The 12,623-nt window shown below is 51.3% G+C and overlaps 3 long non-coding RNA genes across 3 annotated transcripts; all 3 read right to left on the bottom strand.

Annotated features, from left to right (window-relative positions):
- Positions 1 to 984: 984 nt before the first annotated feature.
- LOC143695497 (uncharacterized) lies at positions 985 to 4,990 on the bottom strand. The gene is made up of 7 exons (XR_013184743.1): positions 4,946 to 4,990; positions 4,828 to 4,869; positions 4,691 to 4,734; positions 4,546 to 4,589; positions 4,424 to 4,464; positions 4,226 to 4,342; positions 985 to 2,677 (listed from the first exon to the last, which is right to left on the bottom strand). It is a non-coding gene; the product is annotated as an uncharacterized LOC143695497 (long non-coding RNA).
- A 2,602-nt stretch (positions 4,991 to 7,592) lies between these two features.
- On the bottom strand, positions 7,593 to 9,249 carry LOC143695498 (uncharacterized). Its single transcript, XR_013184744.1, has 5 exons — positions 8,329 to 9,249; positions 8,223 to 8,250; positions 7,968 to 8,135; positions 7,804 to 7,884; positions 7,593 to 7,726 (listed from the first exon to the last, which is right to left on the bottom strand). It is a non-coding gene; the product is annotated as an uncharacterized LOC143695498 (long non-coding RNA).
- A 38-nt stretch (positions 9,250 to 9,287) lies between these two features.
- On the bottom strand, positions 9,288 to 12,002 carry LOC143695493 (uncharacterized). Its single transcript, XR_013184727.1, has 9 exons — positions 11,748 to 12,002; positions 11,632 to 11,673; positions 11,369 to 11,537; positions 11,205 to 11,285; positions 10,024 to 11,127; positions 9,918 to 9,945; positions 9,663 to 9,830; positions 9,499 to 9,579; positions 9,288 to 9,421 (listed from the first exon to the last, which is right to left on the bottom strand). It is a non-coding gene; the product is annotated as an uncharacterized LOC143695493 (long non-coding RNA).
- Positions 12,003 to 12,623: the final 621 nt, after the last annotated feature.

The following is a 12,623-nucleotide window of genomic DNA, read 5'->3' as shown; positions in this document are numbered from 1 at the left end:
GAGAGAGAGAGAGAGAGAGAGAGAGAGAGAAAAGGAGAGACAAAAGGGAGAAAGAGAGAGGAAAGAGGAAAAGAGAGAGAGAGAGAGAGAGAGAGAGAGAGAGAGAGAGAGAGAGAGAGAAAAGGAGAGACAAAAGGGAGAAAGAGAGAGGAAAGAGGAAAAGAGAGAGAGAGAGAGAGAGAGAGAGAGAGAGAAGGAGAGACAAAAAGAGAGAGAGAGAAGCAGAGAGGAAAGACAGACAGAAGCAAAAAGAAAAGACAGAGAAGCAAAGAGAAAAGACAGAGAGAGAAGCAAAGAGAAAAGAGAGACAGAGAAGCAGAGAGAAAAGACAAAGACAGAAAGGCAGAGAGAAAAGACAGAAGCAGAGAAAAAAGACAGAGAGAGAAGCAAGAAGAAAAGAGAGACATAGCAGCAGAGAGAAAAGACAAAGAGAGAGAAGCACAGAGAAAAGACAGACAGAGAACCAGAGAGAAAAGGGAGAGAGAAAAGAGTTGGAAAAAAATAGAGGGAGAGAACAGGGACAAAAATGGAAAGAAGAGGAGAGAACAGAGGGAGAAGACACAGAGGGAGACAGAGAGGGAGAAGAGATATAGATAGGAAAAGACAAAGAAGAGACAAGAAGACAGAAGAAAACACAGGAAGACAGAGTGAGACAGGAAAAGGAGGGTGGGAGAACTGAAGAAGAACAGGACTTAGAGGGAAAAAGAAAGTGGTTAGGATTAGAGTGAAGGTGAAAACTTAGGAGTGGGCTGAAAAAGGAAAGGACTAAGAGCAAAAAACACAAACCGAGGAAAAGGAGAAGGTGGAAAGAAAAAGAAGCGAGAGGACTGAGATAGACAGTTATAAAGGCAACAGAAACAAAGGGTTAGATATGGATGGAAGTTAAGGGAGAAATAGAACAGTAAAGTGAGGAGCAAAAGGAAGAAATACAGTGGAAAGAAATGACAACACCACACCAAAAAAGGACAGGAGCCACAGTGGGGGTAGGGAAGGGCAGGGGGGATCTTTATTAAGGGTGACTCAACTTTATTAAAAGAATGTTTTCATTTATACATCAACAAAATACATGGAAACAGTGTATACAAATGCAAGTGCAGATACAATCCATAGACGCACTGGTAAAAATCGAGTTTACATACAGAGCAATACAGGGCAAGGCAGCAGCTAAGGCAAAAGCAATACAGAGCAATACAGCAAAATGCAGCAGCTAATGCAAATGCAATACACAGCAATACAGCAAAATGCAGCAGTTAATGCAAATGCAATACACACCAATACAGAGCAATGCAGCAGCTAATGCAAATGCAATACAGAGCAATACAGCAAAATGCAGCAGTTAATGCAAATGCAATACACACCAATACAGAGCAATACAACACATACTAACACAAGATGATAACCTTTTTCTATTTTCATTACAGGTTGATTTATTGTCACAGGACACCCAAAACAACAAAAGCACACATAAAACAACACTCATCTACCATTAACACCCCCTTCACAGGACACACAAACGCACCATCGCTACCATCACAACTGCTAAATTACACCCCAGTAATCATTGCTCCTCGGGAACATGGTTCCCGGGATCACGAAAAATCCTCCTGCCTGACGAAAACCCCGGTCCCTGGCCGGTCCGCGCCCAAACTTTGGCGATGAACGTCGCCTCGCTGACCGACCGGGACCCGGGAAAAAAAAACCCAGCCGGGGGGGAAAAAAAAAAAACCCCCCAGCTGGGGATTTTTTATTCTAAATTTAAAAATGAGTTGAAAGACCTGAAAGGCAAAACTCATACAACGTTACAACCCTACAACCCTTCAACACACACACTGCCTTCAGCTTACACACACACCCATGCTGACTCACACCTCAAACTCTCTGCTAACCCTCAGCACGGACTCCCGCCCCTCCTCAGAAACCCGGTTCCCGGGAGGCCCCGAAAAATCCTCCTGCCTGACGAAAACCCCGGTCCCTGGCCGGTCCGCGCCCAAACTTTGGCGATGAACCTCACCTCGCTGACCGACCGGGACCCGGGAAAAAAAAACCCAGCCGGGGGGAAAAAAAAAAAACCCCCCGGCTGGGGATTTTTTATTCTAAATTTAAAAATGAGTTGAAAAACCTGAAAGGCAAAACTCATTCAACATTAGAACCCTACAACCCTTCAATACACACACTGCCTTCAGCTTACACACAAACCCATGCTGACTCACACCTCAACCTCTCTGCTAATCCTCGGCACGCGCTCACGCCCCTCCTCGGGAACGTGGTTCCCGGGAGCCTCCTAGAAATTCTCCTGCCTGACAAAAACCCCGGTCCCGGGCCGGTCCGCACCCAAACTTTGGCGATGAATGTTGCCTCACGGACCGACCGGGACCGAGGAAAAAAAAACCCAGCCGGGGGGGGGAAAAAAAAAAACCCCCCGGCTGGGGATTTTTTATTCTAAATTTAAAAATGAGTTGAAAAACCTGAAAAGCAAAAGCCACACACACAAGGTTAAATCCAGTCAGCATGCACTCACACACACAGACAGACACGTGCTCTCACTCACGCTCTTCCCGCTTACATGCTTGGTGTGGCCCTTACTCGAGACGCTGAAGAGAGCGCTTCCACGCTTCTTCTGGGTGCCGCTCCTTGATGTCAAATGGTAGATTCTGGGGAAATCGGTAGCCTCGAGGACCTGTGAGACGACAGGAAGCGGTAAATGAGTGGCTATCTGACAGCTAGGACTTGTCCCTGCTCTGACCGATAAATTTTCTACCCAAAACCCCATTAAAGACAGATGAACAGTAAAGTTTTTATAACTTTTCTACCTAACTGTGACTACGTGCCAGGGCAGGGCAGCTCCGAGCATAAGTGGTACAGTGTAAGTACATACAGTATAAACCAGCATAGGCACACACAATATAAGTACATACAGTATAAGCCAACATAGGTACACACAGTATAAGTACATACAGTATAAGCCAGCATAGGTACACACAGTGTACGTACATACAGTATGAGTACAGACAGTAGAAGCCAACACAGGTACATACAATGTAAGTACATACAGTACAAGCCAAAATAAGTACATACAGTATAAGCAAACATAGGTACACACAGTGTAAAGACATACAGTATAAGCCAGCACAGGTACATACGGTATAAGTACATACAGTATAAGCCAGCATAGGTACACACAATGTAATTACATACAGTATAAGCCAACATAGGTACACACACTGTAAGGACATACAGTATAAGCCAGCATAGGTACACACAATGTAATTACATACAGTATAAGCCAACATAGGTACATGCAATGTAAGCCGGGACTTGAGAGAGCTCTCTGGAAGATTAATTCTTGAACCCTATACCCCTCGGGAGGATGGAACCTATCGAACTCCTGCAGTCAAGTGAGGAGGGTGTAAGCCGCTCCCTCGGGAACTTCAAGACAATGGCGTGGAAAAAAAGGCACTACCAAAGCCGGTAGTGAGAAAGAAGACGGATGAGAACATCTTGTCCCTTTGAGGATCTTGTCCCTTCCTGTCTCAAAGAGTAAAACTGTAAAGATGCTGGAATAAGGGATATCCGGAAAGGAACGTGAGTACAATATGGCCTATGTGGCACGGAATAGTGCCGATAAAGCGTCGAGACGTAACAAGGGCCTATGACGTGGAAGACAACAGACAGGGACTACATAACACAGACACGGACGCCATGACATAGACACGGACAACATAACACAGAGACGAGTGGCAACTGCCTGGCACTGTCCCCTTAGGGACCTGAGATTCCTAGCGCAAGATGAGCCAGAGGCAGATGATGCCAAAGGAAAGGAAGCCCTATGACAAGAGCACGTGATGATGAAATGGAACTCATCAAAAGAAGTTAGTGCCGAAGTAGTTAAGAGAATGCTCGAGAGGCTCAGCGAGCCTAGAGAAGGAAGCCGACTGCCGGGTGACCGTGGCCGTGGCTCCGGACGTGAAGGCGAGCTCCTCGGGGGAAAGATCCGTGACGACGTCGAGTCGAGGGAGGCGGACGACGCAAAGTACATGAAAATGTGGAGATGGGTCGGAACTGCCCTGCCCGGCAAAGGCTCTGGCGAGGCTGAGGGGAAACCCTCTCCCTTTACTTCCAGAGAGCCCATGCCCCTACAGACCTCTCCGCTAAGCTGACATCAGATTGCCTCCTGTGAGAGTAAAGGCTTTTCCCCTTCTCCCAACCACTGGCCCCGACACTTAGCTTTTGGAAGAGGAGCGGACGAAATCCATCCTCAGTCGGACATGGACGTGGAGATGCTCTCTGTGTGTGCTTCAGTGCTGCCATTTCCAAGCTTGGGCTACGAGGCTCCTCAGGGTACCTGAGACAAAACAGAAAATGTGACTATTGCCCTCAACAACAGTAATCCCCAGGACTCCTCCGCACCCCTGCCCCGGCTCACCTCAAAGCTTGATTTGGCTCTGGAGGGTGCCCGGAAGATGCCTGCGAAGAGAAAAGGTACACGCTTAGCATGCTGCTGTGTAACGCTCACCTATGGGTCAGCCTGCCTAAACTCTGACTCACCTGCCCTCCTCTGTTCCAGGGCATGCCTAGGGCAGCGAGGGCACCTGCAAAGAAACAAAGCGGAAAAGCATGCTGAGATACTGTGAAAACGCAACCTCCCAAATCTGACAAGGATGCCACACCGATACCTTAAGCTCTCACCCACCTGGCATAGGCGTGCTCGGCCAGGAGAGACGGCAAGTGGACCACCTAAAATAAAAAAACAAGAGGAGATGCTTAGAGCTTCACCAAAACTGAGACCTCAACAATAACAACTGCTTCTGTATGCTACTCAATGCTCACCTCGCCCACTCGGCCTTGACTGCTGCTCTCGGCCTTGACTTCCTAAAAATAGAGACAAAGAACAATGCTGTAACAGCCACCATTTAGGTTTCCTCTGCAGAGAAAAACATGGACTCACCTGCTCGGGGGAATCCCCGCACCTGGGATGGGGGGCTCTGCCCTGGATTTTATCCTTCTGCATCTGAAAGAAAGTTAGGACAAGAGTCAAACTGTTGCAGGATAACTTAAGAGCTCCAGATATCTTGTGTCCATCTACAAATCCCACCTAGAGTCCAACTGCACCCCACATTACAAACTCCAAGTCCCCGGGACTTCTCATATTGCACCGGGCTATGCAGCAGGGCAGAGCAGCTCCGGCACAAATGTGTGCGCACACCCGTGAAACAGGACAGATGGGATGTGACAAATAACAGGGACACAACACGAACAGAAATCTCAAGACAAGAAGCATGACTGCAAGGAGCACAAGGACAGAAAATTACATGGCTGAGGTAAGACCAATGGCGAGCTGATGAGGCTCAGAGAAACCTGGAGGAACAAGATGCTAACCGAATGATTTAGTCCAAAAACTGCAAAGATGGATGCCTGAGAATCCTACGGCCAGAAGCCTCTACCTGCCCTCACGTTCTTTCCAGTCCTAGTCCGCCATAATGGATCCTGGCGGGGCAGAGCTGTCCGCACAGCTCAGAACAAGACCTGAAAAGACACCTGACCGGATGCGGCTAAAGAGACAAGAGAGTCTGATGCCTGTCTGAGCTCCTGAGGCGAAAGTTCTATGGCCTGGGTGCCAGGCCGAGGAATGCAGAGATCGCAGATGCTAACAACGATGCCAGGGTTTCTGACAGGCCCCTCCAAGGCCTAAAGTAAAAGACATGACACATCCAAACACACATAATACACAAAAGACAAGTGACACAATACACACCGGGACTGCTCTGCCCTGCTCTCCTCAGCGCTGTGATCCAAAGTCAGGCTTTGCTTTTATGGGGCCTAAGGGGCCGCTTCATGGACAGCCCCCATCTCCAAAGGGGACTCAAAAACCCCTCCCAGTAATTCCCAAACCAGCACCCTGCTTTCATCCCCCCTGTAGGTCGTGGGCCTCTACTTATCTCTCGCGCAGCTGGGGATGCCGGTCTCAGGTGTGAAGAAAGGCCACCTCGTCAGCCAGGAAGCTCCTGCTGGCACCGGGCTGGTGTCTCTCGGACAGCTGTATTAAAGAAAACCAAACATCAGTGCCCGATCTTGGCAGCCCATCGGCCAAAACCCCACAAGTCTGTTACTCACCGCGCTCCTAAGAACGCTCGGCTGCTCGGGCCGCACGCTTCGGGCACGCTCAGAGACCGAGGCCGTCGTCCCGGGGGTGCCTGGGTTAAGAGGAGATGAGGGGATTTGGCATGGCTGAAACCTGAGGGGACCCTCGCTCCTCCCCCCTACTTCCCCGACTCACCGCAACTCCTGGGCAGCTGCTGAAGGCCACCTGGATGGCACCTTTAAATAGAAAAGTTCAGGGCTTCATCACCAGGTCCTGGAATGCGTCCACAGGGCTCACACGTGCAGGGAACCCGGTGCGTCGGCCGGCTGGTGACGGGGGCTTGGCAGGCTCCGAGTGGATTGCCTAAAGCACAAAAAAGAGAATGGAAGCTTAGAGCAGCACCAGAAACTGAGAGCTGAGCAATAACAGCTACTTCTCTCCACTGCTCACCTTGACTGCTGGTATCCAGATTTCCTTCCTAAAAAGAAAGACAAAGAACAGAGCTGTAACAGAGTCACCACATACACTTCTGCTGCAGAGACAAATGGTGCCTCACCTGCTCGGGGGAAAGCGCTCACCCGGGATGGGGCCCTCTGGCACACATTTAATCATCTGAATCTGAAAACAAAGTTAGGACAAGAGTCAAACTGTTGCAGGATAACTTAAGAGCTCCAGATATCCTGTGTCCATCTACACATCCCACCTAGAGTCCAACTGCACCCCACATTAAAAACTTCAAGTCCCCGGGACTTCTCATATTGCACCGGGCTATGCGGCAGGGCAGAGCAGCTCCGGAACAAATATGTGTGCAGTCACCCGTGACACAGGACAGACGGGACGTGACAGACAACGGGGACACAACACGGACAGAAAGCTCCTGGCAAGGAAAATGGCTGCGAGGACTGAGAGAATGCAAAAGGAGATGACCGAGGGGAGACCGATGGTGAGCTGATGAGGCTCAGAGAAACCTGGAGGAAGAAGATGCTAACTGAATGATTTATTCCAAGAACTGCAAAGATGGACGCCCAAGAATCGTACAGTCAGCGGCCTCTACCTGCCCTCACATTCTTTTGAGTCCTACTCCGCCATAATGGATCCTGGCGGGGCAGAGCTGCCCGTACAGCTCAGAACAAGACCTGAAAAGACACCTGACCGGATGCGGCTAAAGAGACAAGAGAGTCTGATGCCTGTCTGAGCTCCTGAGGCGAAAGTTCTATGGCCTGGGTGCCAGGCCGAGGAATGCAGAGATCGCAGATGCTAACAATGATGCCAGGGTTTCTGACAGGCCCCTCCAAGGCCTAAAGTAAAAGACATGACACATCCAAACACACATAATACACAAAAGACAAGTGACACGATACACACCGGGACTGCTCTGCCCTGCGCACCTCAGCGCTGTGATCCGAAGTCAGGCTTCGCTTTTAGGGGGCCTAAGGGGCCGCTTCATGGACACCCCCAATCTCCAAAAGGGACTCAAAAACCCCTCCCAGGAATTCCCAAACCAGCCCCCTGCTTTCATCCCCCCTGTGGGTCGTGGCCCTCTACTTATCTCTCGCACAGCTGGGGATGCTGGTCTCGGGTGCGAAGAAAGGCCACTTTGTCAGCCGGGAAGGTCCTGCTGGCACCGGGCTGGTGTCTCTCACACAGCTGTATTAAAGAAAACCAAACATCAGTGCCCGATCTTGGCAGCCCATCGGCCAAAACCCCACAAGTCTGCTACTCACCATGCTCCTAAGAACGCTCGGCTGCTCGGGCCGCACGCTTCGGGAACGCTCGGAGACCGAGGCCGTCGTCACGGGGGGTGCCTGGGTTAAGAGGAGATGAGGTGATTTGGCATGGCTGAAACCTGAGGGGACCCTCGCTCCTCCTCCCTACTTCCCCGACTCACCGCAACTCCTTGGCAGGTGCCCAAGGCCACCCGGATGGCACCTTTAAATAGAAGAGTTCAGGGCTTCCTCACCAGGTCCTGTAATGCATCCACAGGGCTCACACGTGCAGGGAACCCGGTGCATCGGCCGGCCGGTGACGGGGGCTTGGCAGGCTCCGAGTGGATTGCCTAAGGCACAAAAAAGAGAAAGGAAGCTTAGAGCAGCACCAGAAACTGAGACCTGAGCAATAACAACTACTTCTCTCCACTGCTCACCTTGACTGCTGGTATCCAGATTTACTTCCTAAAAAGAAAGACAAAGAACAGAGCTGTAACAGAGTCACCGCATACACTTCTGCTGCAGAGACAAATGGTGCCTCACCTGCTCGGGGGAAAGCGCTCACCCGGGATGGGGCCCTCTGGCACACATTTAATCCATCTGAATCTGAAAAAAAAAGTCAGGACAAGAGTCAAACTGTTGCAGAATAACTTAAGAGCTCCAGATATCCTGTGTCCATCTACACATCCCACCTAGAGTCCAACTGCACCCCACATTAAAAACTTCAAGTCCCCGGGACTTCTCATATTGCACCGGGCTATGCGGCAGGGCAGAGCAGCTCCGGAACAAATATGTGTGCAGTCACCCGTGACACAGGACAGACGGGACGTGACAGACAACGGGGACACAACACGGACAGAAAGCTCCTGGCAAGGAAAATGGCTGCGAGGACTGAGAGAATGCAAAAGGAGATGACCGAGGGGAGACCGATGGTGAGCTGATGAGGCTCAGAGAAACCTGGAGGAAGAAGATGCTAACTGAATGATTTATTCCAAGAACTGCAAAGATGGACGCCCAAGAATCGTACAGTCAGCGGCCTCTACCTGCCCTCACATTCTTTTGAGTCCTAGTCCGCCATAATGGATCCTGGCAGGGCAGAGCTGCCCGTACAGCTCAGAACAAGACCTGAAAAGACACCTGACCGGATGCGGCTAAAGAGACAAGAGAGTCTGATGCCTGTCTGAGCTCCTGAGGCGAAAGTTCTATGGCCTGGGTGCCAGGCCGAGGAATGCAGAGATCGCAGATGCTAACAACGATGCCAGGGTTTCTGACAGGCCCCTCCAAGGCCTAAAGTAAAAGACATGACACATCCAAACACACATAATACACAAAAGACAAGTGACACGATACACACCGGGACTGCTCTGCCCTGCGCACCTCAGCGCTGTGATCCGAAGTCAGGCTTCGCTTTTAGGGGGCCTAAGGGGCCGCTTCATGGACACCCCCAATCTCCAAAAGGGACTCAAAAACCCCTCCCAGGAATTCCCAAACCAGCCCCCTGCTTTCATCCCCCCTGTGGGTCGTGGCCCTCTACTTATCTCTCGCACAGCTGGGGATGCTGGTCTCGGGTGCGAAGAAAGGCCACTTTGTCAGCCGGGAAGGTCCTGCTGGCACCGGGCTGGTGTCTCTCACACAGCTGTATTAAAGAAAACCAAACATCAGTGCCCGATCTTGGCAGCCCATCGGCCAAAACCCCACAAGTCTGCTACTCACCATGCTCCTAAGAACGCTCGGCTGCTCGGGCCGCACGCTTCGGGAACGCTCGGAGACCGAGGCCGTCGTCACGGGGGGTGCCTGGGTTAAGAGGAGATGAGGGGATTTGGCATGGCTGAAACCTGAGGGGACCCTCGCTCCTCCTCCCTACTTCCCCGACTCACCGCAACTCCTTGGCAGGTGCCCAAGGCCACCCGGATGGCACCTTTAAATAGAAGAGTTCAGGGCTTCCTCACCAGGTCCTGTAATGCATCCACAGGGCTCACACGTGCAGGGAACCCGGTGCATCGGCCGGCCGGTGACGGGGGCTTGGCAGGCTCCGAGTGGATTGCCTAAGGCACAAAAAAGAGAAAGGAAGCTTAGAGCAGCACCAGAAACTGAGACCTGAGCAATAACAACTACTTCTCTCCACTGCTCACCTTGACTGCTGGTATCCAGATTTACTTCCTAAAAAGAAAGACAAAGAACAGAGCTGTAACAGAGTCACCGCATACACTTCTGCTGCAGAGACAAATGGTGCCTCACCTGCTCGGGGGAAAGCGCTCACCCGGGATGGGGCCCTCTGGCACACATTTAATCCATCTGAATCTGAAAAAAAAAGTCAGGACAAGAGTCAAACTGTTGCAGAATAACTTAAGAGCTCCAGATATCCTGTGTCCATCTACAAATCCCACCTAGAGTCCAACTACATCCCACATTACAAACTTCAAGTCCCCGGGACTTCTCCTATTGCACCAGGCTATGCGGCAGAGCAGAGCAGCTCCGGCACAAATGTGTGTGCGGACACCTGTGACACAGGACAGACAGGACGTGACAAACAACGGGGACACAACACGGACAGAAAGCTCCTGGCAAGGAAAATGGCTGCGAGGACTGAGAGAATGCAAAAGGGGATGACCGAGGGGAGACCAATGGTGAGCTGATGAGGCTCAGAGAAACCTGGAGGAAGAAGATGCTAACTGAATGATTTATTCCAAGAACTGCAAAGATGGATGCCCGAGAATCCCATGGTCAGAAGCCTCTACCTGCCCTCTCGTTCTTTCCAGTCCTAGTCCGCCATAATGGATCCTGGCAGGGCACAGCTGTCCATACAGCTCAGAACAAGACCTGAAAAGACACCTGACCGGATGCTTCTAAGAAGACAAGAGAGTCTGATGCCTGTCTGAGCTCCTGAGTCCAAAGTTCTACAGCTTGGCTGCCAGGCTGAGGAATGCAGAGATCGCAGATGCTAACAATGATGCCAGGGTTTCTGACAGGCCCCTCCAAGGCCTAAGGTAAAGGACATGACACATCCAAACACACATAATACACAAAAGACAAGTGACACGATACACACCGGGACTGCTCTGCCCTGCGCACCTCAGCACTGTGCTGAAAAGTCAGGCTTTGCTTTTAGGGGCCTAAGGGGCCGCTCCATGGACACCCCCATCTGCAAAGGAGACTCAAAAACCCCTCCCGGTGGGTCCCTACCCTGCGCCCCTCTTTCATCCCCTCTGTGGGTTGTAGCCCTCTACTTATCTCTCGGACATCTGGGGATGCCGGTCCGTGTCAGGTGTGAAGGAAGGCCGCCTCAACGTCTGGGAAGTTCCTGCTGGCACTGTTGTTCAACAGCTTCCTGTTGTTTCTTAGCTACATGAAAGAAATCCAAATATCAATGCATGATCTCTGCAGCACACTGGCCAAAACCCAACAATTCTGCTACTCACCGTTCTCCTAAGAATGCCTGGCTCCTGGGGCCGCACCCTTCGGCAGCGCTCCGAGGCTGATGGAGTTGTCACCGGGTAAGCCTGGTGTAAGAGGAGACAAGGTCATGTGGCATTGCTGAAACCTGAGCGGACCCTTGCTCCTCCTCTCTACTTCCCCGACTCACCAGTGACTCCTCGGCCGGTGCCCAAGGCTACCCTGGTGACACCTTTAAACAGAAAAGGCAGAGGCTTCATCGACGAGTCCCGTGATTCTTCCGCAGGGCTCGGGAGAGCGGCACACCCGGTGCGTCGGCCGGTTGGTGACTGGGGCTCGGTGTACTCCGAGTGGATTGCCTAAAGCGCAGAAACGGGAACAGATGCTTAAAGTTGCACCGGAAAGCGAGACTGGAGCAATAACAACTGCTTCTGGACGCTACTCAATGCTCACCTTGCCCACCTCATCTTGACTGCCGATATCCAGTTTTACCTCCTAAAAAGGAAAAGAACAGTGCTGTAACAGAGTCACACTTTACACTCCCCCTGCAGAGACAAACGGTGACTGACCTGCTCGGGGGAACCTCCTCACTCGGGATGGGTGGATGGATTTTGCCCTGGATTTTATCCTTCTGCATCTGAAAGAAAGCGAGGACAAAAGTCAAAGGGCTGCAGGATAACTTCACAGCTCCAAACATCTTCTGTCTATCTAGGAATATCATCTAGAGTCTGGCAATACCCCACAAACTGCAAGTCCCTGGGACTTGTCCTGTTGCAGCAGGCTATGCGGCAGGGCAGGGCAGAGCAGCTCCGCCACAAACATGTGCGGACACCCGTGACACAGAATGTGACAAACAGGGGGATAACAAACACAACACAACACATGCTTGTGGTGAGGGTCTCGAGGGGAAAAGGCAAAAGGGACCCCAAGGACACACTAGGTAACACGGTACACCGGACAACACGACGTGGACTGGAACTGTTCTGCGCTGCCCGCCCTAAAGCTGCCATCAAAAGGAGAGCCTCCCCCTTTAGCTGTCCTAAGAGGGCCCTTGGAGAAGATTGCTTTTCCCTCTGCTAATTTTTAAATCTGTCCCAGGAACTCCCAACCCGCTACTCTCCCATTGTCCCATCTCCAGGCCGTGGCCCTGACTTATCTTTTGGATGATCGGTGATGTGGATCCACGTTGCACCTGAAATGAGTCTGCCTCGGAGGGCCCCGTGATTGCCTGTTAGCCTCTCGGTCAGCTACAATAAAGAAAAACAAAACCAAAGTATGAGTACAGAGTTATGTGGGCCAAATCCCAGCAAGTCAGATACTTGCCCTCTCCTGAGTGTGCCTGGCTCCTTCAGGCTCCAGCTTCATCCTGATTCCAAGGCTGTGGCCATTATTATGAGTGGCACCTGGGTAAGAGAAAGGCAAAGTGAAATGGCGTTCCTGTGAGT

Source organism: Agelaius phoeniceus, chromosome 19, assembly GCF_051311805.1.
Source record: "Agelaius phoeniceus isolate bAgePho1 chromosome 19, bAgePho1.hap1, whole genome shotgun sequence".
NCBI lineage: Eukaryota > Metazoa > Chordata > Aves > Passeriformes > Icteridae > Agelaius > Agelaius phoeniceus.
This window is presented reverse-complemented; position numbering and strand designations above follow the sequence as displayed.